The following is a 24,378-nucleotide window of genomic DNA, read 5'->3' as shown; positions in this document are numbered from 1 at the left end:
CATTTTGTACGTGGCTGCATTACAATATCTTGGAGATGACCATTGAAATCCAATGAGTCTTTTCCCCATACAGAAATTTACCACCGAAAGTGCTGGAGAGAGGATATCCACACCTTTCTTAATTGCCACTCATTCATACCTCAAGTCATACAACTTAGCTAATAAAACAAGGTGTAATGGGGCCTTCCCAGGGCCAGTTTGATGTTGGCTCACCCATCTGTCTCTGGGTTAACAGCCCACCTCTCTCAACTGCCACACCTTGATGATAAAAGATTACAATATTACTCAAGTAATATTTAAGCCATTTAAGACCCCTATGACTAGGGGTGCTATCCCCAGCTCCAAACCTTCCCCTATACTGGGGCCAAAGCCTTGCAGATAGCAACCTAGGCAGCTAGGTTCACCTGTAACCCTTCACCCTCTACAATTGTGGTCCCTTCTCTGGGAACTTTGACCTTCCTCGGACCTGGCCCCACCTTTCAGACCAGTTAGAATCCCGAGGCTCTTCCTCCAGGCATACCTCGCTTGTGGGCCTGTGACATCTGTAGGTATTATAAGGCTTGCTAGTACTGCCCCATGCTTGTCTGCCTATAGGTGGTGACAGGGTAGACCTCGGCTCTGGATCACCAGGTCTGCCAGGAAGTGGAGCTGACATTTCTTTCCTGCCATGACTTTGATGACCTATATATTCCCGGGAGGCAATGCCCACAGTGATCCTGCCTGGTCTTGATTCCTGTGTCTTCTGTGGGGCTCCAAACCTCCCCTTTACCCCAGCCTAGCCTCTCCAGATGATGTTTTACAATGTTCTTCTGCAGCCAGGTTGCAGTGCTACCTGTTGTAACCATCTCTGCACCCCAGGGTGTCCTGGGGTATATCCTTTCAGGTGCTGGTCTTGGCCTGTGCTCAAAACAAAATCAAAATAGACAGCAAAAGAAATCAGAGGAAAACAAAAAAACCTGGCTGCTACTCAGCCTTCTTGCTAGGCTCTGGAAGTGTCCCCAAAAACAATCCCTTAATCCATCCTTTGCTCTGCTAGCCTTCCCTGCACCCCTATGAATGTTCACAGTCTTTTCAGGGTCCCCCCCTTGTGCAGGAAGGCTCTACCTGTGACTGTAGATTTTTCCCTCCGGGCCCTCCTCCAGATCCTTTTTTTGAAAAGCTCCAGTCCGGAGATTCTCTCTGGCCTTGTGGATTCCCTCACCCTGGATTATCAACTGCAGCTCCACTCCAGAGATTTCCACTAGCCACTTGTTCGCAGGACTCCGCCTGCCTCAGGGTCACTCCCCCAGCGTTCCTCAGACTGGTTCTGCAGTTTCTGCCTGCCGAGACGCTCAGCCGCTCCTCTCTCCCTGCGGCCTGCAGGGAACTGACCCCTCTGTGCTCCTCTCCAGGGCTGGAAATACCTTTGAGTGGCCCCCCTCTGCAAATCCTGAGCGAGATGCTGCTCTGGAAATTGAGGAGGGTATTTTCCTTCCTTTCTGGGCTACAGCTGCAGCCCTGCCGGCCCTCCATGCTGTAAGTTCTGTCTCACTCCTTCACAGGGCCCCTGGCCCTTTTGATGCCCCTTGTGTCCTGGCCCCAGTATAGGCCAGTTCTGGTGCCTCAAGTTAGGCTTGAGTGGCTTGCCCTCTTTTAAGCCTTACAAGCCCATTGGATCAAATGAGCCTCAGGCCCTACCAGGATGTCACCAGCCTGGGCTTTCCCCAGCCAGGACTGTGCAAGGGCTGGAGGTTATCAGGCACCCCCTACCTACCTTTCACCATGGAGGTTTGCAGTTCTAGTATTTCCTGGGGCTGCCATGCTTCTGGCAGTCCCACCAGGCCTGCCTACCCTGGCAAGGTGCATTTTTAGATCATTTCCAGGACCTGAGGCATCCCGTCCCCACAGCCTCAGCCTATATACCTCCAAAGATGTTGTGAGCCTCAGTTCAGCCAACTGATGTCTCTTTTACAAATAGCAAACCACTATTTCAGCCTATATATATCTTGGGTCTCAAAATGGCCACTGCAATTAAGCACCTGGCTGTTGCCTGCTCCAGCCCTTAAAGCAGCAGGCACCAACAGTGCCCTGACACAGAAGGGAAGAACATTATTTATCAAATATAACATACTACAAAATTATATAATTTCGATCCATATCTTACATTTTCTTTATATACTGTACATTTCTTGTTATTTTGCATTTCCTTCCCACAAAGTAATACCATGAAATCTCAAAGTCACCTAATGATAAAGGGGGTGATTTATAAAAACATAATAGTCACTTATGATATTTTTCATCATTAGTCAAGATGACAAAACAAATTTGACTCTGAGTTCCTGGTATCTTTTGTGAAGAGTTCCAGAGATAACTTTAAACAAAGGTAACAGACAACTTTTATTAAAACACGATCAAAATAATGCATGGTTATGATTTGTGGATAGATAAAGGACTCTTAAAATGAACGGCTTTATGTACAAAACAGGACTGTATGAATGAATTATTAGGAATTTTGTTCTTCTACATTCTCCTCTCATTTACCAATTTGTACATTTTGTCCAGACCCTGTGCTACTTCAAAGAAGTCTAAGTCTTTGTCATCATAAACCTCAAAAATGCACATCCTGGGTAGAATCCTTTATACATATAAATGTCAGGTTTCTGACTGAATAAGTGGTGTTTTTAGAACACATATTCATTCTACTTCCACTCAACACTCATTCTACTTCCTCTGCAGGGTAGATGTGTAAGCTTGCACAGGTAAGCTACGCATGTAGAGTAGGCTACACCCTGTGTTCTGCTTCCAACATTGTCTATGCATTTTGCATTAAATAGTTATTGGATAAAATAACTGAACACCCTCCCATAGTTGGCATAGATCAATCTCTGGTAAAATCCTGGAGAAGATTATCAAAGAATCCATCACACACAGCCCAACTGAAGGCAGTATTCTGAACGATAGCCAACATGGCTTCATTATGGGAAGGTCATGCCAGACCAACCTCGTTTCCATCTATGATCAGGTTACTCACCACCTGGATAAGGGAAATGAGGTTGATATCATATACTTGGACTTCAAAAAGGCCTTTTACCTGGTCTCCCACAATGTTCTCATGGTCAAATTGGGAAAATATGGCCTTGACTACTTAACATTCTGGTGGTTAAGTTACTGTAGAATTCGGTCCTGGGCACAAGAATGTCTGTCAGTGGCTGAATAAAGGAAATAGATTCATGGGCAAAGCTGGACCAATGATTGTGGTCAGTCACAGTGACCCATTGTTCATGCAAGCCCTTGACCTTGACGCAGCACTGCTATGCTGACCAGTTGTGCCTGCACCTCCACATCTCGCCTAGCAGGGCCTCATAAATGAGGGCATTTGAGCACCTTTCCCCACTCAAACTTGCACAGCACTTCTACCTCACCCCACAGTGCAATGAGGTCACCAATCTCCTCCTGGCTCCAGTTGGGATCCTGGCCAGAGGGCATGGGCATGCAGACTTATGTGGTCACAGGCCTGGGTGAAGAGAAGGATGCTATGGTGGGTCCTCCACCAGCTTTCTGGGCCCCTGCATGGATATCCCTGGGTTGCTGGCCCTGGGCAGCTGTCTGCAGTGCCCAGTGCAGGGGCATGGCAATGGACTGGCAGCCGTACAATGCCCCATAGCACCTGCTGGGGCATTCTGCAGGCAGGTGGTGCTGACCCTGCTTCCCAGAAGCAGCTTGAAGGTAGTCCTGGAAGTCTGACAGGCCTGGCCAGAGGCTATAGCAGCCTGCAGCATCCTTTAGCTCCCTCCTGGCTTGGATGGCACTTCCCTGGCAGCTGCATGGCAGTACAGTGCCAAGCAGCACTGGGATGCGGGTGGACAGGCATAGGTAGCCTTTGGCCTGCCCAGGAAAACATACAGGGCATTCAGTGTCCTCAGGCTCTATGGTGAGTGTGCCCTAGACCATGTGTAGTTGACTGGTCTGCCCACCAGCAGCTCACCCTCCCCTCCCCACCGGAGAGGCAGGTAAGTCAACGGGTGTGTGCACGACATAGGGATTTAATCTACCCTAAATTGAAGCGGTGTTTTTTAAAACCCACTGCTACAATTTAGGACACCTGTTTCATCTATACGTGCCCCAAGAGCTCAAATGTCTACAGCCTTGAGCCAGGAGAGGTTGCTAGCCTGCATCCCTGGTGCTGGCCTCAAGCTGGCCCTCAGTGGCTGGGCAGACCTGGAAGTAAACTTGCTCCTGGGTCTCATCTACACATGCGTTACTGCACATTAACTAATCCCACTTAAATTTGCTACTTGCATTTGAAAGTAACAGATTTAAGTGGGAACAAGGGTTTTTACTGTGCAGTAAGCACACACGTGTAGATGTGTGGGGTTACTGCACAGTAAACGATACTACTGTGCAGTACCATATCTCATGTAGACACACCCAATGGGCTTATGTAGAATTTATGCATTTCCTAGATGAAACTTAATCACAATGGAACTTACATGGAAGTTAAGCATTTAGGTTGTTATTTTAGATGACTTCTGAGCAAATCTAGGTCTCACTTCAGGCTCTGTTCAAGTCAAAATGATGACAAATAATGAATCTAAAAGCCTTATGGTTTTTAGGTTGGATAGGATAGTGCATAGTGACTTAAAAATCTAAAAGCTGACTAAATGGATATCTTGGGGTGGAACAGGATCTGGCCCTTTTGGTAGCAGTTAGAAGCTCACATTCTCACTCTGTCTGGATCAAATCCAAAAGCTCCTCAATTCCACTTGAAGAATAGGTCAGATATTAGGTGTATCAGGCTTTTGGGACTTTAGGCTGGCCATTTATATTTACAGCTTACTGAATTATATCATAAGCCTTTATGGAGCTTGACGAACAGCTTCCCTTACAAGAATTCTACCTTTCAGACCAATAAAATGTGCAGCAGCATAGCAACATAACAATGTTAAGAAGTATTTCATTATTATTTTATTTTACTTAATGAAATAGTTTATCACAACTCACTCTATTATTTACTCTACTGTCTGTGGAAATAAACAATAAAGGACATGAGCTGGGATGTCTGTCTATAGTTACCATATCCATTCACATTATAATATCACATATTTTCATCAAAATGTAAGGCTTGAGGTCAATGTTTATACCATGAGAAAGAGCATAGCCAAACACGTGAAGGAATATAATCAAAATACATCTTGCCACAGCAAGGATTCACATCTAAAGAGAAGAAAAGAATCCCTTTTCAAGCATAAATGTTTCCAAACCATACATTTCCACTGAGAATTCCAGCCTTAGCACAGAGAGGGAGAAATGATAAGTTCCTCCTTGTTGAGTTCTGAGCAAACATATTAAAATGAAAGTCATTGAAGCTTGTGAAGCACTGAAGTAACAGGAAGCAGACAGAACATGCTCATCTAAATAATATTGCTACATTGTGAACTGAAAATAGGGATTCAAAGGATCTGAAACTAGGTTCAGAGCCCAGTGAGGATTCTAGAAGATGCCTATTAACTTTAGTAATGTTTAACTTTATTGGGCAAATAGTGAATAAGTCACAGTAATTCCATACTATTGGATCTCTAATGAAAAATATGGTTTGAGTCATAGTCATAGAAAAGCATGGTTGGAAGGGATATCAGGAGGTCATCTAATCCAACCCCCAGCTCAAAGCTGGACCATCCCAACCTAGATCATCCCAGCCAAGGCTTTGTTTAGCCAGGTCTTAAAAACCTCCAAGGATAGAGATTCCACCACCTCCCTGTAGCCTGTTCCAGGGTTTTACTACCCTCCTGATGAGAAAGTTGTGCCTAATATGTAACCTCAGATTCCTTTGCTGCAACTTGAGACCGTTGCTCCTTGTTCTGTCAACTTCCATCACTGAAAACAGTCTGGCTCATCTTCTTTGTAACCCCACTTCAAGTAGTTGAAGGCTGCTATTAAATCCCCTCTCTGTCTTCTCTTCCACAATGGAAAGACTTGATAATTCTTAAGTAACAGTGATCTGGCTCCTGATGCTGCTGAAGTTAAAATAAGTTTTACTAATAAATTCAATAGAAGCAAGTTTGACAGATCCATACACATTTATTTGCAAAACTCTTGAGTTGAATGAAATTTGACATTATCAAGCACAGACTGATATTCCTTTGCCCCAAGTATTGATGAAATAAGGGTAAAAGGTGTATCACATAATGAGCTTCTTTAGTATACATTTGTGGTGGACTTAAAATGATTTAAAGAAGATAGCCTTCTACTGTAATCTTAACACTGTTAAATATCTGCTCCTTCCCAAAGTTTTTCACTTCTGTCTCCTTTATAAGGTCTCTTAGTTATTAGGATTTAAAAGGCTGCCTCAGTTTCTGTTCTGCCCTTTGTTTTTATTTGTTTGTTTGTTTATTTTCTAATGATGACACGGTGAGAAAACTTTAATATTTTCAGAATAAAACATACCATCATCAGAACAAATGGACTTTCTTTAGGGTCATTCTTATTCTTATGGGGATTTGTGTATATAACTAATGGAGAGGGCTTACTTTGTCTGTGCATGGTACATGCAGTCTTGCATGTGGTTTATACATGTAGAATATATGCCTTTATGGTATTGATTCTCAATCAAATTGCCCTGGCACCCTAAGGTGCCTTGAGATCTTTCCAAGGTACCATACAATGTTAGCACTGTTAGGTGTGTAAACATGATTCATAAGATAAACCTAGATATTTCAAATAGGAACCCATCTATTTAAAAACATTCTGACCATTGTGGCCTTTTTGAGTTCTTCACAAAATAAAATGTGCTCTATTATCTTTCTGTAGTCAAACACTGAGTGAAAACTAAGAGCTGACATTTTCCAAAGAATGATTTAAGTCCATGGAGGGATGTCTCAAATATAAAAAGGCTGAGAACCACTGCTTTATGCTGATCAAGACACATGTAGTATTCTAATCCTCTATAATTGGTCACTGCCATGAATAAGCTTGTTTCTCTTTACTCGTGTAATCTTTCAAACAACTCACCAGCCTGAAATGAGCAGGAATCTGTGCTGTAACCTATCTGGAATGACAATTACTATTATTTTTTATGACTATAATTACTAGTAATTTCCCAGTCCATATCTTCAAAATGAATGACTTGCTAGGCAAAGGGTTAAGTGAATCTTGTACTGAGTCCCTCCTATTCAAATTAGGCAAAAATTAGTCATGTGGGACATTTCAACCAGGGGTCCTATATGGCCTCTAATGTTTATTGCTCCCACTGAAATGAACAGAATTAAGGCATCCTAATGTTTATTGCTCCCTTTAAAATGAATACAATTAAAATAGACAAGGCACCTGATGGTATCCTCATCATGCCAATTTCATTCAGCGCAGGACATTACCTAACACTAGAACAGGCCAGTTTCAGCATTCCAAAAAGCAGGTCCTGTACTTCTCATTGAAATCAGTCCCCAAACACTTATGTTTTATTCGCCTGCTCTCCACCCCTACAAATATTTGGTGATTTAACAGTGTTCCATACATATTCATGCTTTTCTCTCTCAAAATCTAATATGCACTTTGCTGTATTATTGTGTCTAATGAGAATGAATTAAAACCCAGCAGAGACATGACCTCGAACCTTGTGCTTCCTCTTAACTGTCAGTTTGACTTTCTGTAATGCCGTGATCAACTGCATTCTAAGTGGAAGTTGACACTGGCTCAACTTTCTGCAAGTGCAGGTAAAATGGAATGTGAACTGCCTGAAACTCAATGCTGATGTAACCTGGTTCTGCACCATTACACATAATCGGTGTCTTCAGCTTTGTATAGTTCCAATTTCATTTCTTTAATAGCATGGACTTTGATAAGAATCATGTTTTTTTGCCCCCCTCCCTTCTCTTTCTGCTGTCAGAGCTAGCTTCTTGCACAATGCAAGTTCATTTCTGAAAGAAATCCCTGTCATTGGTCTTTAATAGCAGGTTAACGGGCTGTAAAATCTCAAATTTTCCAGGCTGATTTTGTTACCAGAAGGAGTGTTCCTCATATCTTCTGTGTGGTCAATAAAGATATCTTTCTTTAAAAGACCTTAATGCTCAGCATACTAGAGAAATTGTACCCCAAACCATACCTAACAATGAGATGCTCTTTATTTCCTTATGATATCAAAAACATTTTGGAAGAACTGCTGCCTCAGGTATTTGTTATTCTTCTATGAATCAATAAGGCTCTCTGCAAAATACGGGAGGCTATGCGAGCTGCATTCGTAAAAATATTAGATGAAAGGATTTGGAGAGTAACACATTATCTATAAGCTGGAATGGAACTCTTAACTCACATTGTTAGCTGCTGCATGACCTTTTTCATTATCTGCCACATTTGCTTTATATCAGCTATTTCTTTGTTTTTTTAACATGTTATACACGATCTTTTTAGTTTCCATATATGTATGGAAAAAGAGAGAAAGAGAAGAAAAAAAAGGTTGATAAATATATTTAGGTTCACTGACATATTTAATTTTAAAAATATAAAACCTCATCATTCATGACAATGCTATACTTAGGTGATACTTGGCATAGGCAATTACATTATTTTTTTATGGAACAAGAAACTTAAAAGGAATTACCCAGAAGTCTTTCTCAATATTCCTAATTGTGATCCATCTGGGAGAGAAAGAGGTCTGTAGTTTGGAAAAGTGCATATACATCACCTTTTTATTATTATTATTAATTATTGTGCATGTGCCAAACTGTTAATCTGTAGAAACATTTTCTTGCAGTGTTTCCTGAAGATTGATAAAAACCGTTGCACATTTTGGTAAATACATATTGTTACTGAGGTCCATCCAAACATCCTGTCCAGATTAGAATAATGTACACATATGTATTTCCAAAACACATTCATCTTGAATATAAACATTCGGCTTCTAGATTGTACTTTGGTTATAATAGTACACTACTAAATTTGTCCACAGGATACTAAAATATATATATCTATAGTACCTTATAAGAAAGCACAACCAATAAGAACTTAAACAATAACACAAACAACTTCCTCTGAACTCCATCCTTTATAATAGCTTGTTTAATTAAATGCATCTTGCAGTGTACACGGGAAATCACCAGAACATGGTTAGGGGCAAACTGGTTCCTTGTCTGGAAGATGGCCTATGCCAGTTATTGCACCCTGGTCTACCTCCTACTCCTAGTTGCTTGGAGCCAATGTCTGAGCACCCTTCAAAGAATTTTAAATGAGATTTACCTCCTTAAGTAGTCACGTAGTCCTAGTCAGAATCTACCCATAGGTGTTACCATCAAGAAGTCTCACCAGAAATATTAGAGTTAATTGGAACATAGGAATACCAGACTGGATCACTGAGTCTAATCTTTTGGATAATCAAGTCAAGTATCCCACAATGATAGGCGCAATGCCATAAGATTGCTTTCACAAAATTATCCATTTCCAACAAGTTGGCAGGCCATTCCAGAACTGCACTACTGTAATGGGTAGGAATAGTCTATTAATAGATCACCTAACATTATTCACTGTTGTTCTTGTGCCAACATTTAAGTAGCTTTTAGTTTAAATAGCTCTCCTCCCTCCCCAGTATTTACTTCTCTGATGTATTTATATTAATATAGCTTCTTAGCTAAGCTAGGCTTCATTTGCTTGACTAAGGAAACCAATCTCTTCTACTCTTTTCTCTCTTAAGACAGGTTTTCCACTCCCTTGATCATTTTAGTTGTCCTTCTTGGTTGTGATTTTAGTTCAACTCTCTTGCACATAGATGACAGGAACTACATCAGGGCAGGCAAAATACAGCCCAGGAGCTGGAGCCAGAGCCAGAGCCGGCCCTCCAGGCCATTCTATCTGGCCTGAGGGGCCCCTCAAAATTTTTAAAAATTAATATTCATCTGCTTCTGGCTGCCTGTCAAAGATGGCAGGAGTCAGAGGCAGTAGGACCCAGGGGGAGCTGGTGGCACAACTAAACAGCTGCAGCAGCAAGTCCACTCCCACCCCCCAAAGCCCCAGCTGGAAGCCTCTGCCTAGCAGGGGCTTCTGGAGACTTCTGACCTAAGACTATTCCTGCCTCCCTGTGCCAAGGGAAATACAGATAAGGATGAGGGGAGGGAGAGAGACAGGGGAGGAGTGTAGGTGATCGCCCCAGTCCTCAGGGCCAACCAGGCCAGCTCCTGTGGTCCTGGCACTGCAGCTGGGAACCATATGGTGCCAGCAGGCGGGCGGGTGGACATGAGCAGGGAAATGGCTGTGGAAGGCTGGGGGAAGGAGCGGTGAGTGAGCGCATGGAGCATAGCAACAGCCAGGCAGGAGCTTGGGTGTGCTGGGGTGAGCAGCGGTGGACCCAAATGGCAATGGCAATGGCAATGCAGGCCCCAGGGTGCCAGAGGCTCTATGGAGCTGCGCTGGCTCCCTCCTCTCCCTGCTTGAGCAGCACAGCCTGGCTCCATAGAGCCCCTGCCAGTTTGGTCCTGTACTCCTGCCACCCTTTTCTGGGCCCCACTGGTGCTGGCCCTGGTGCACTGGCATGGGCCCCATGTTCCCATGAGGCTGTCACTGTGCTCTGCACCCCAACTTGCTGCCCCTTCCCTTGCCTGCCACAGCAATTTCCCAGCTCACCTTCCTGCCTACCACACTCTGGCATCACATGGTTTCCAGCTGCAGTGCAGAGCAGCTGGGATGTGCCGGAGCAGTTGTGGGGAAGGGGGGAATGGGAAAGGGGCAGGATAAGGGCAGCAGTGGCAGATGGGGAGCAAGTAGAAGAGAGTGGGAGCATGGGGCCCTCGCCAGTGCCCCAAGACCAAGAGTGGCAGGAGGGTACAGGCTAGGTTTGCAGAAGCATTGGCAGGGGTTCTGTATGCTGTGTGGGGAGGAGGGGGACAGGCTGTGGCAAGCCCTCTCCCTCCAAACAAATCACAATCCTCCTCAGACACCCTCCCCACACACATGCACATCCCCTCACCAACCCCATACCCATCCACCCACACACACCCACACACCCCATATCTATCTACTGCCCACAAATCCCATACACAACATCCTCCCCCACACCCCACATGCCCACAAACCTATACCCACCCTCCCACCTATGCCGTCCCACAATATAAAAGAATAAGACTTCATTTTAAGCTATTATACTATCACCTGTATGTACACTACACAAACACAAGTAAATCAGGACAAAAATATATATTTTTAATGAAATTAATTAATGTTGTAGTACATTTTTTATTTTCAGAATATAATTTGGTATTTTTCTGGTTCAGAGACGGCAAAATCCCTTGCTAAAATGAGTAATTCTATGGGGCAAGGGGAGGGATTACTGGTGGCAAAAGTCAGGGGTTAGGGGGAGGGACTTCTGGTCCCAAGATGGTGACCAGGGGGAGGTGCATCTGTCAAGGGGTGTAGCTACCCATGCATCCCTCAATCACTTACCAAAACTCAGTAAGCAGCCCTCCACCTAAAATAATTGCACGCCCCTGAACTATATTTTGAAAAACAATAACAAATATGCAGTGTAAACACAAATCAGCTATTTTGCAGATCTGGGATTTTGGTTACTGATCCCAAACATAACATGTCACTATTTATAGTGTTACCAGCTTCAGTTGTTCAAAAATCCTATATCTAACCTCTTCCAAAATTGGGTTTGGTTTAAATATAATATTTTTAAAAATATTCAGGTTACTGTTAATTTGGCTTCAGGTTATGAATGTTTAAGGTGTATTGCTGTCAGATTTACTAGCTTTTTCACTCTATCCATAAGAGAAGGCTTAGCAGGATTTGTTTTTTATTGATAAACATCGATAAATAATCGATTTTCAGCTGACAACCACAGACTGCTGCAAAAAATATTTCTATTGGTAGTCTTTTAAACATGTGTAGTCTTTTACACGTTTCTATTGGTAGTCTTTTAAACATTGGTAGTCTTTTACACATGTGCACACAGCAGCCACTGGGGGCCATACCGATAAGACTGTGCTGGGAGGTAAAGTTGGAGGGGCAGGGCTGGTAGCAGCAGGGAGCCCGATGCTACCAGCCACTCACTCTACCCAGGTGCAAGCCAGGGTAGGCACCAAATTCCCATGGAGCCCTGCCCAGCTTCCATGGGAGTTTGGCCTCTGTCCCAATCATGCAGGGGACAGACAAAGCCAGGGCACGCTCCGTGGGAGTTTGGCCCTTACCTGATCAGGGCAGGAGCCAAATTGCCATTGAAACTGGCCCAGCCCAACCTCTGTATGATTGGGGCAGGGGCCAAACTCCCTCAGAGGCCAAGAAGGGACAGGCTCCATGGGAATTTTGGCCCGTTCCCCAGCTGGGACCTGGGCAGAGTGAGGGGCCAACAGCACCAGATTTCTGAGTGCTACCAGCCCTGCCCCTTGAAACCCCATTCCCTGTACAGCCTTAAAAGCATGGCTCCCAGTTCCTGTAGCAACCACTGCATGTGAGTGTGTGTGCGTGTATGTACTAAACTGATAAAAATTGAAAAACACCTGTAATTTCACAGATTCTTGAAAAATTCAATCAATAAAAGATTAAATAAATGCTTAGAAGTAAACACCAATTTTAGCTATCAAAAAAAAAAATCAAATTCTGCCAAGCCTACATAACGACTAGAAACTTATTTTTTCATGGAAGCTGAGATTCTCATATAATCATCCATCTGCAAAATGTGAGGTTTCATGTAAAACAGCAAATGTTATGAGAACCATGATTTATTGTAAGAAGTAGCAATGCTACAGTGGCAACACTGGCTGCTTACAGACTTAAAAAGACCAACCCCCCTTCCCCCTACCGCCCTCCTAAAATGGCACAGGCCCAGAACAGGCATTGCATTAGTTTGACCTGGCTTGCCCAACATCTTTACTTCACCCAACATTGAGTGCTTTTGTAGGACTTTTCTGGCACTTTTATCTAATAGATGATTGAATCAACTTCAGATAAAGGTGTCAAAAAGCCCCGCTGAAGTACCAGATCTATACAAATACTGTGAAGTAGGGTCAAACTAATACACTGCTTCTTCCAGTAAAGCGCTTTTTTTTAATGTCTGTAAGCAGCCAGTATTAATAACTTCTGTTTCCTGTCAGTGACTTAGAAATTTTGATCTCTTATTTGTTTTCACCTCCACTCATCAAGACAGCTCTAATAACCAGTGACAATAATTAATACAAAAGAAACAAATTGGGTTATATAACCATCAAACAGAGTGAAATGTGGCCATATTTGGCTTATCAAAGATAAGTTTCTTTAACTTTTTTAATACTCTAAATATATACACCTCTAATATTGTATTTTGCAAAACTGTTTACTAATAATAGCATTGGGATGCTTATTTATTGCTGGTATCTGTCTTCAGCTCTCTTATTACCAGTATCATTAAAGCATCATAAAATTTGGAGGAATTGCCATCCTTTAATGTATTCAGGTTCATTAGAGAACATTATCCATCTGACACATTTTATAAACACTAGAGCTTCAGTGAGCTGCACATCTGAGAGAAGCAGCTCCCACTCAGCTTGTTTAGGAGAGCTCATGAATTCACTATTGTTCACCTTCATTAGGTATAGAATGAGAAGGAAACTTGAAAACTGCCAATATTTATACATTTCTATTTAGAAATTCTGACATTTCTTATATGAAGGCAAAATCGATCTGAGAAAGAATGTGTTGACATTTTTCTGTTGGAAAGTTCTCCACTGAATTTAATTAAGATTTTTTTGAATGCGTGAACTTTGAGAGCATTAAAATATAATTTGATATTTTGCTCAAGAGGTACAAGAGCTTTTCTTGCTCTGGTCAATTCAGTAAATCATATTATTAAGTTAAATACCCTGACATCCATCACTGAATATTTATTTTAGGACAACTGATAATCTTTTTAGGTAATATAAATGTTTTCTAATTAGTGTTCATCTCCTCCTCTAAAACTAGCCAATCGATTTCTAATCTTGAATTCATGCCTTATCGTGGCCTTTTAAATTTTCTTTGCTCAGCTTCCGCGTTGCATCTAGTGTAATATACTTTTGGACTGTTTGCTGTCTGCTTGTGAAGATTCTCTAGAACAGGGATGGCCAATGTGTAACACAAGTGCCAAAAATGGCACAGGCAGCATCTGTGTGTGGCATGCAGCAGATCAGGGAGTGGACAGGCAGCATAGCAACAGAAAGGGCCGAGAGCAGAAAGCAGAGCAAGAGATCAGCAGGAAGCAGAAAGCAGAGCAGGAAATTGAACAAAGGAAGAGGATCGGAGGGGCATTCAGGGAGGTACAAGGCCAAATTGTGATTCACTTGTGAAAAAGGTTGTCCCCCAATACTCTAGCACACTATAAGAAGAAGCACAGACCTCACATATTTTCCACTTCAATAATAGAATCTTCCTTGTGTTTCAGCTGAGTCAAAACCGTATGCAGTTATGGTAACATACTCTTATTATTTTTGTTGCATAAGTTTGTTAAGCTACTAACGTACTGTATATGGGCAGGCATTGGCATTCACTACAGATCTCTTTAATCAACAGGAAACGCAGTATAATATTTTCCTTGAGGTCCACAAACAATTTTACCATCTCAAAGGGAGAATTTACTACAATTGAGATAAATCTATTCAGTAGGGTAAGTAGGAGTAGGTGAGAGGGGTACCTACTAGGTCTGTGCGAAGCTTTGGTCTCTGAATCGATTCAGTGGAGATTTGGCCTGATCCAGTGGCCAAATCTCCAAATCTGAATTGAACCAGAGGACCCTTTAATCGCTCTGAATTGAATCAGAACCCTCTGAATCGATTCAGAGAGATTCGGAAAGATTCAGCTATTTGGATATAGACACAGTTTTAAATGTTTTTTCTGCATACCTCAAGGTAGCAGGTGGCTCATGAATACTGTGATGCTGGGGTGCATGGAGTGCTCCACTTCCAGGTCTGCTAGGGAGTGTGCAGGGAGACCCGCCCCCCCACCCTGTGCCCTCCTGGCTTGGCAAATGGTGCCTCCTGGGTTGAGGTGGGGGGTGCACCCAGGCTGATCACTGAGCTGGGGGGAGGGGGGTTGTGGAGAGTTCCCCCCAGCATGCTCCCCGGTGGACCCAGAAGTGGACCAGAATTACTTCCAGTTGACTTCCACGTTCACCACCGGGCACATGGAGCCCCTTCCCCCCCACCCATGGGATGCTCCATGTGCCCCAGCATCACAGCATTCACAAGCCATGCTGGTACCTTGAGGTATGCAGAAAAAACATTTAAAGCTCTGTCTATGTCCAAATTGCTGATTCTCCAAATCTTCATCGAATCTTCAGATTCGGATTCAGCCAAATCAAATCAGGGGCAGTAAACCGAATCAATGAATCAAATCGCTGTCCCTGATTCAGGCTGAATCCAAATCCAATTCGAATAGGGCCTACTTTGCACACCCCTAGCACCTACCCTAGGCACCAAATTAGAAGGGTGCCAGAATCACCCATGACCCTGGTGGAGTCCACATCCCAACATTAGGAGCAGCTCCAAGGCTTACCCATGACAGAAATTCCAAAGAAGTCCTTGGCTGCTACTTTAATAGCAGTAGCTGAAGCAGGCAGAGCATGTGGCAGTGGCAGCAGCTCAGCTAGGGGCTGCTTAGGAATTCCCAGTATGATTCAGGTGGCTGAGCCCTACCCCCACCACTGTTCTTGCAACCCCTCTCATCCCTTGATATTCAGAACCTGTACAGGCCTTCCCTGCTCTTGGCACCTGTACACCGCACCCCGGTCCTTCCACTCTCAGAACTGTACCTGTTCTTTGAACTGTGCTCCCCCACTCTCTCACAGGCTTTGCTGAGGGTGCCAACTCTGCTTGCTACTCCTCTGAGTCTATTTGTAACATATCTACTCAAGTGGATTTTAAATAATGGAAGCTTTAAAAAACAAAAGAAAAGGAAAAAAACAGGGTTATCTCAGTGTATCACTAACTGAAGTATAGAATACAGACAAAATAGTTACTGTAGACCAGCCAATGCGCATTCATAAATGGTAAGTCCCCTGCCTCTCTCATTTAAAATTGTAATTGTTCATCTCTGCATGCCTTTGGACTGCTTTTTTCCCCCTTAAAAGTTCAGTATTAATATATCTTATTGATTACCTAGAATACTACAGAGTCCAGAGAGCTGAAACTTAAAACACAGTTTTCCTTTGTATACAAACTGTTTTTTGCACATTCAGCTTGATACGAATAAGATTTATTGTTACTTCTAGTTGGCAGAATTTCAGGCTGGTGAAGAAATTGTAAACCAATTTATATATGGTACATATTGGGAATACAAGTTAGGATTTATTATTTAGAATTAAATGTGTAGTGGAACTCAATAGGCCAAATTATCTGCTGTAGCTGCAATGTGTTTGGGTAGGGGATTAGTGGAATGTACTCTAGAATAGAAAAGTTAGTAAAGGAGTCAAAGGAGTCAGAGAAAGAAGCATGAAAGTAATTGACAATTGAGTCTACAAAACTGTTGGAGGAGAAATCTGGGTGAATTACACAGAAGTCATGACAACTATTAAACTGAGGATGATAGGAAGCATGGGTAAATAGATAAAAACAGGAAGTTAGTGGATGTTATTGAGAGAAATGAGGTGATGATTGGAGAAAGACTCCCACATTTAGAAATAAGAGAATAAGCAGTATTAATGAAAGCAAGGATAAGTGAGTGGTGATTTTTAAAAAATGGATGAGTTCTCCATTTTTTAAGGTTAAACAAGTTGGTGAATAGCTAAAGGGTCTGGCAGTAGATTAAGATGAGGTTGGGATATTGTGATGAAATGGAAATCCAAGTGCAAAAACTAGAGGAGAGGACAGCAGGGAAGAAATGAGGAGGCAGTAGATGAGAGCTATGTAGGTTAAAGGGAGAATAGTCTGATTGGACTGATGCTTGAAAAATCAAGGATTGATTCATATAAATAGAAGGTCTGGAAGTGACAGACAAAGGGCCATGGAATCCTTGTCTTTTGGGGAGTGATACAAGGGACTGTGTCTGAGCAAGAAGAAGTAGCAGCTGCAAAAATACAGCAGTATGAGGGAGTGAATGTGATTAAATTTAAGACAGGGATAGAGAGTGAAATGGAAAGGTTGTGTTATTTCAGATAGAACCGAGGCAAAGTTTATATATGAAAAGTAGGGGGAAATGAGTGAAATAGGCGTCAGGGCAAAATACTAACAATTGGGACAGGAAGGGGGTAGGCTGATGAGATAACTATTGTAGCCCGGGTATACACAAGTTTGTACTTGCCTCTCCAAATGAGGGAATTATTGGCAGGGCAGTGTGCTGTGAAGGGACACAACAGCCCAGCGGCCACCTCCATCCCCTATAGTCAGGTCCAGTCAATCAATTACTTAACTATATACAGATTTATTATTACAACAAAACCATTAAAGGGTAAGGACATAGATTAAATATATATGTACAAATTTACAAAACAATAAACCCTATTTTTTTATATATATATATACACACACACACACAACACACACACACAGATATACACACACGCAGTTCTCATTTAAAATACAGATAAACAATAAAACAAACCAGACCAAAAGATATTGATCGGGCAACCTTATAACTCTATTCATATACAGATTATTATTTCAAATTATTCACATAAACTGTAAGACAAATATAATCAGCAGTCCTTAGACTACCTGGGTACCCTCCAGGGCAGGAGCCCCACTGCCAAGGTACCACTATAGGAAAGGAGGTGGGAGGAAAAAAAAAGGAGAGGAAGACCCCAAAAACTCCTAAGATGCCCCGCTATCACCCAGGAGCAGCCCATGTGGTGCCCCTTTGCAACCCTCAGGGGGTCCCTCGTCTGTGAGGACCCTCTCTCCAGGGTAACTTACTACTCCACAGTCCTGGAGGGTTGCCTCTTGTGATCCAGGTCAAGCTCTGTTTCCCTCCAGGTTTTTCTGCTGCCTGACTCTGCTGCTGCTGTCCTAGCTTAGGGCCACATGCACCACTGTGTATAATGGCTACCTTGCCTTGTGCTAGGGGTTGGAGGTCTGGACAGCCTTGTGCAGCACCGGGGCTTTGTCTGTTCCTGGACCCTCTGGACAGCATCGTCTGTACTGAGCTGTTGCCCCGTGTCAACAGCTGTAGACCCGGGCCACCTCAAGCGGCTCCCAGGGTCTCACCCTCTGTGCAGTGCCTCCTGCACCAAGCTCCCAGCCTCATTCTGGGGGCTGAGGACCTGACCCACCCCAGAGGCTCCAAAGATCCTGCTCTGTGCAATGGTCTGTGCACCATGTCTCTGGCCACACACCAGAGGTTGTAGACCCAAGCCACCTCATGCAGCTCCCAGGGTCTGGATGCTGTGTGCTGCCGTGCTGCACACCAAGAGCCTAACTGCTGAAGCCATGGCATGCTCCCTGCTGCTAGAAGTTTTCAGGGGCTCTTCCTGGGCTACTGCTGAGCCCTGCTGAGCAGCTTTCCTCAGCTCTTCTGAGCCCCACTCTACTCTCTTCTCTGTCCCTGATACATCTGCCCCTCATACTGGGCACGCAGCTCCACCCCTGAAGTCTTCCAGACCTAACAGTTTGCAGTCTTCAATCAGGTCTGAGGGAGCTCTTCTCCCCCTCCCCTCAGGAAAGGGGCATTATGTTATTTCTCTTGCTGCCTCCTGATTGGTGGAAAGATTCCACCAATCAAAACAGCAGGATCTCAAGCCTGGGACTCAACCCAAGCTCTCAAAGGTAAGTCTGCTACAACTATAAAACAAAGAAAATGTAACAGAAAAGAGAACGTGCCATTCCATGACTTTGCTGGCCCAGTAAGTATGTTACAGGAGCCCAGGAAGAAAGTGAGGACACCAAAGAGATAAAGAATCCAACTACATTCCCTTGGAGGCCTCCTTCATTTACTGTTTATTCCCTACAGTCAGCAAAAGTCAGCATGCATGAATGGTAACGATACAGAAGCTGCATTTTTTTAGTTAAAATATCTAGTTTTCTTCTTACAGAATCAGGATAACCAGCAGATTAGGGGGATTAGTTCCCACAAATCTGAAGTAGTCATAATCATTATTTTTAAGTAGCATCTGCACATATTTCATAAGCATAGAGTCATACAGCCGTTTGCATTTCCTATAGGTAAGAAAAGCATTGCTGACTTTATAGTCATTGCAAGAATTGCTATCTATTCCACTATGCTGCAGAAATCTATATTCTTTACCTCTCTGAAGATTTATTTTCTTCGATTCTGAGTATTTCTGAGTCTATGACAACTGTATTTGTTTCCTATATTGGAAGATGTTTATCATTCTGTGCAAATGAAAGAGAAATATACATAACTATTAAACAAGTTGTACAGGTTCCGTAAAAATTGTGGAAGATCTCAGAAATAGGGGCTAGGGAACAGGAGGACCAGGCCCTTAGACAACTCAGCAGGCATTGGCAGCTACCTGACTAGGGAAGAGAACCCAGTTACCTGTGGACCCAATCTTGCTGGAGCTGGACTGCCCAGCCCTGCTTTCCAAGCTGCTTCCTTCCCACCCCTCACAACTCCTTGCCCCTACCCCTGCCCCACTAGGACCCAGCAAGACACAGAACTGGCTTACTTCTGAACCAGGGGGCAAGAAAATATCCAGCCCGCCCTGCCCTGCCCTGCCCTGCCCACCCCCAGCCTTGTCCTGCTCTGGGAAAGTGCTTCCCCACCCATTAGAGCAGTGGTTCCCAACCTTTTTTTCTGCAACTGTAAATTGGCCACCAACTGGACCTCTTGACCCGGCACCATGGGGGCTGCTGGGAGCAGAGTGTGGCAGTGGCGAAAGCCCAGGAGTGGGGGTGTAGAAGCCACCATTGCCCCCTTTGTGCATGGTGGCCTCATCCCCATCTGCCTGCCCGCCACTTCCGGGCTGTGTGTGTGAGTGTGCATGTGCAGGTGTGTGCGAGCCCTTCGTGACCCTGAGGACCCCTTGCAACCCTAATTTGAGTCACAGCCCAAGGTTGGGAAACAATTCACTAGAGAATACACATTCAGCTGGCTACTGGGAACTCTGTTCAGCCTCACACACCTAATTGTATCAGGAGAAGGGAGACTCTTGAAGAAGGAGCCTCCTGGCTACATCTTCTGGTGTACCGCAGGACCAACATGGCTAACAGAGTAACAGTTGCTGATGCTCTGCCCCCTAAATCAATGTCCAGAGTTGATTCCCCAAGATTATGCTACTCCCATATCCACTGCTGGGTTGAGTATGTAAAGGATTTGAATAGTACCAGATGTACAGGTTCTGCTTGTGGCTTGCACTCAAATTCTAGCTATATAATATTTATCATAATATTTCAAAAAATACCTGGCAAAACTTGACTCAGTGGTACAGGTATGTAAGCCCTTCCCAGAGACCAGAATCCTTGACTCAGTCCATTGTAATGAGATTTTATTGGAAAGAAAAACTTTACTGAAGTAAAAAAAAAAGAGATTCATACCTCAGGCATCAAATCTGTATATGTTAGGCTGTTATTTTTCATGCTACTCTCTGCTCCAGGCTCTGGAAAATAATTTGATGAGGTACAGGAAGTTAGTTTATTTCAGCCATTAGTAGCTGGAAGGAATATTAAAATGTCTATGAAAATCATACTAAGGCAGGGCCCTGCCTTTTTTTCAACCAATGTATCCAAAATATGTTTGTCTGTATTTATGCATCTTTAATTTTTCATTAATTTTAGTTATTTGTTCTACATAGTTGGTTAAATTTTTCATTCTAAAAATCCTAGAAGAGAAGCATTGTGAACCAAGCAAAAGTGAAGGTTGTGGAAAGGTATTAGAGACTGTTTTCAAAAGAGGTGTGATCTCTAAACCAATGAAACCTATCACCATCACAAACAGAAGACGCAGCTGGAAAAAATGGAAACAGAAGGGTCTTTACCTTCATATCCATAGACACCCAAAGGGGACTGAGATCAAACAGAGGAGGATGTGGTCTGGACTATTTGCTGTTCTTCATAAATCTGTAACCCTCTTGTGTTTTTCTAAGATTAAAATGTGTGTGAATAAGAAATTCCTTTGCTGTGCCTGTTCTTCCTTGTTTTGCTTCCTCATTGTCCCTGGTGGGTCTAGCTAGGAAACCAGAGGTCCCACAGGTGAACTTAGAAGGAAGTATGAATAAGAAACTGGAATGCTCCCAAGGCTGAGACAGTGATTCCAAGGTCTTGGCAGCGGGACTCCGGGATTTTCCATTCAGTAAGCGTATCAGAAATCCATCTTGATTCCTAGAGACACCCAGATCCAGGACTCATCAGCAGTCATTACCTAGTCCCAGGAATTAATCAGTACTTGGGACTGAGTAGCCAAGTTCCATGGCAACAGACTGGCCTTCATTAAGTTTGCAAGACTATAACGACTGTCACTTGTATTCAAGTATGACTACTATTGATACTGGAAAATAGTTTCCACATGTAGAGTTCAGGAAATGTGCCAGGGCAAGTTGGTGTCTGCATTCCCTCCTATTGTCAGCCAAGGTGGCACGATGATGTTCTGTTGTTCATTTTTCTTCCTTTGTAGCCAAGTGCCAAGCTCACCTATCATGGGCCACACCCTTGCAGGATATTAAGTCCAGCCCAGAAAACTGTTTGGCAACCTCTGTTCCTTCCAGATCATGGTGTATGTATGAGACGTCACCCAGACCTTCAACGCAGATGCCTAGGCAGGAGGTTTTGGAGGAGTGGAGGCTGCCCAGAACTTCCATGCTCTTCTTTCAGGCATGGAGACAGAATTCAAAGCCAGACTGAGTGCAGCTTAATGCAATCCTTATAGTGGAGTTTGGGATCGCCAACCTTCCTACTGCCTTTTCAGATTCATTGTACAGAACTCTCTTAGGCAGTTGATTGTTGTCTATATGTATGACATGGCCCACCCAGGTCATTTGCCTTCATGCTAACTAGCATGGCTTCCACGCTTGGTATGGCTGCCAATTGTAGTTCTTTGGGTGATTTTGCCTGACCATTTAATTCCCATTATGCTGAATGGGTGGCATTGTTGTAGGCAAGTAAGTTTTTTGATATAGCAATGATAAAGACAACAGGTCTGTAACGAGTATAGAAGACAAGGGAGAACAAGAGTTATGTAAACTTGGCATTTTGTAGACACTTTGACCTCCCCCCTCACCCCATCTTGTACATAGTCTTTTTTGTGGGTGACTAAAAACTGAGACAACTGACTTTAAGTGGGCTGAAAATTCTTTTTCAATGCTGGTATCATGGGTGACTGTGCTACCTAGGTAGCAAAAGGACTTGATATTTTTAATTGGCTGCTGTTCAGTTTTAAACCTGGTAGTGATGAAGGTGATAGGTTTCTGCCAGGAAGTGGTTGGTACAGGAATTTGGTTGTCTTTACATTAATACAGAAAAGCCAAAAACAGGATGCAGCATGAGCTAAGGAATTCAGTAAATGCTGCAGGTCATTCTCAAAAACAGTGACAAATGCTGAGTTGTCAGCATACAGTAGATCCTTTACTTTACTTTGTTGGGACTTGCTTTTGGCCTTGAATCAGTGGAGGTTTAGAAGTTTTTATTCAAACTGTGTTATTAGGGTGACACCAGTAGTGGTAGTATGTGTGGCAACTTCTAACACTCAAACCAAGAACAGAGAATTTCTTTTATTTTAAAGTTTGTTTATTTAAAAGTTTTTAAGTCTATTTATAAATTAAACAGATTCTGAAACTTATTAATTATAATAATTACCATCAGTGTATCTAGAGAGCCCATTCAGGAGTTGGAGTGCTGCTCAAGCTGCTGTACACATATGTGATAAAAAAATAATCCTTCTCCCCCCACAGGCTTAAAATCAAAGACTGATCTTGCAATATCCCAAGCAGAGAGCACTGCACAAATATGGGTCCTGCCAATGCAGCATTTATTTGAATTTGTTCTATACTGCAGGGTTAGTGCTCAAGTGATTTTCATGGTTAATGTTCAGTAACATCTAGGCTAGGTACAGACATTCAAAAAGCCTGAGGCAGATTTAAACTAACTTACATGGGCTTCTCTAAGCAGATTAGGTTAGTACAAGACTGAACAAAATACAAGTTCCCTCTTTGGTGTGGGAGGCCACACATGATACCTGCACTGGCTGAGGCCAACAGGTTGGGGGTGCTCCTACCTCCCAGCATACCAAAGGCAGCTGAATGCAGCAGAGTGGTGGGCTACTGCTGATTGACTGCTGGGCACATGCTCCAACTCTCTGCTGCCAGCCACAGGGAGGGAGGAGAGGGAAACTCAAGCTTCTGTTTCATGGACCTGGCTCTGGCTGTCAGAGATTTGATCTAGCACAGAATCTCTCCCCAGCCTCATATCCTGCATCCAGCCAGCACTTAGCTGCAAGCAGGCTCAGGGGAGGGATGGTGAAGACTGAGGCTTCTGTTGCATCACCAAGCTCTGGCTTGCAGAGTTGAGCCAGCACAGAATCTCTCTTCAGTCCCATGCCCTGCCAGCTCTCACCTGCAAGCAGGTGTGGTGGGGCTTGGGGGTGGGGGAGAGATTCTGCTCTGGCTCAACTCTCTGAAAGCCAGAGCCAGGTCTGTACAACAGAAGCCTCGTTCCCCACTCCCCCACCCCCTGATTGTGGCTGAGAGCTGGATGGACACAGGGTGTGGGGTTGGGGAGAAATTTTGTACTAGCTCAACTCTGACAGCCTGGAGGCAGAGCCCATGCATGCTCAGCTGGAGCAGCTAAGTGCAGTGGAGGTCCAGTGCAAGGTCCAGCAAGGGTAGCCTAGCAGGGGCCTTGGTAATGAGCCTGAGGTATTGGCAGACAGCAACCTAAGATGAATCAATAGGGGATCTGGTACAGAAGTTTGATAGACCACTCTAACCTAAACTGATTATGTCCAGTACCAAATCAATCCAGGTGTATCTTAGGCCAGGTTCCACCACTTTTAAATCGGTCTATGTGTCCTGAACTTGTTTCCTATCACTGGGTTTATGTGTAATCTCTGTACTTGGCCCTAGACTGTATAAAACCTCAAGTTTATTCCCAAATGGCATGCTTCCATGTAACCATTTATTTTAAATTTATACCTACTTCTTATCTTATTCCACAATCACAACCCATTTTCACTGTTGGTAGCAAATATGTAAAAATCGGATGTCATCTTTCTTTTCTTTTGGTGCCAGCTGCTCAGTTTAGTTCCTTTGTATCCAGCTTTAAGTTTCAGCACTGCAGAACCATGCAGAGCACTGCTTGAAAACATGGGGCAGCTGAGCCACTCATCACTAAAGCAGAGAGTTGAACATCGCTCCAGGGAACAATATATGGAACAGTAGGTGTAAGACAAAGTTAGAATTTATTCTCTGTAATGTATTTATTAAAAGGCCATTGAAAAAGGAAAGGTTATAATGAGCTGAGAATGGGAAGAAGGGAATCTATAACTGTATTAACTTAGGGTTATACCATTAACTTATATATCTTACAG

The sequence above is a fragment of the Crocodylus siamensis genome, chromosome 1 (genome assembly GCF_052110815.1).
Source record: "Crocodylus siamensis isolate JL-2025a chromosome 1, ASM5211081v1, whole genome shotgun sequence".
Lineage (NCBI taxonomy): Eukaryota > Metazoa > Chordata > Crocodylia > Crocodylidae > Crocodylus > Crocodylus siamensis.
Note: the sequence above shows the minus strand (reverse complement) of the source record.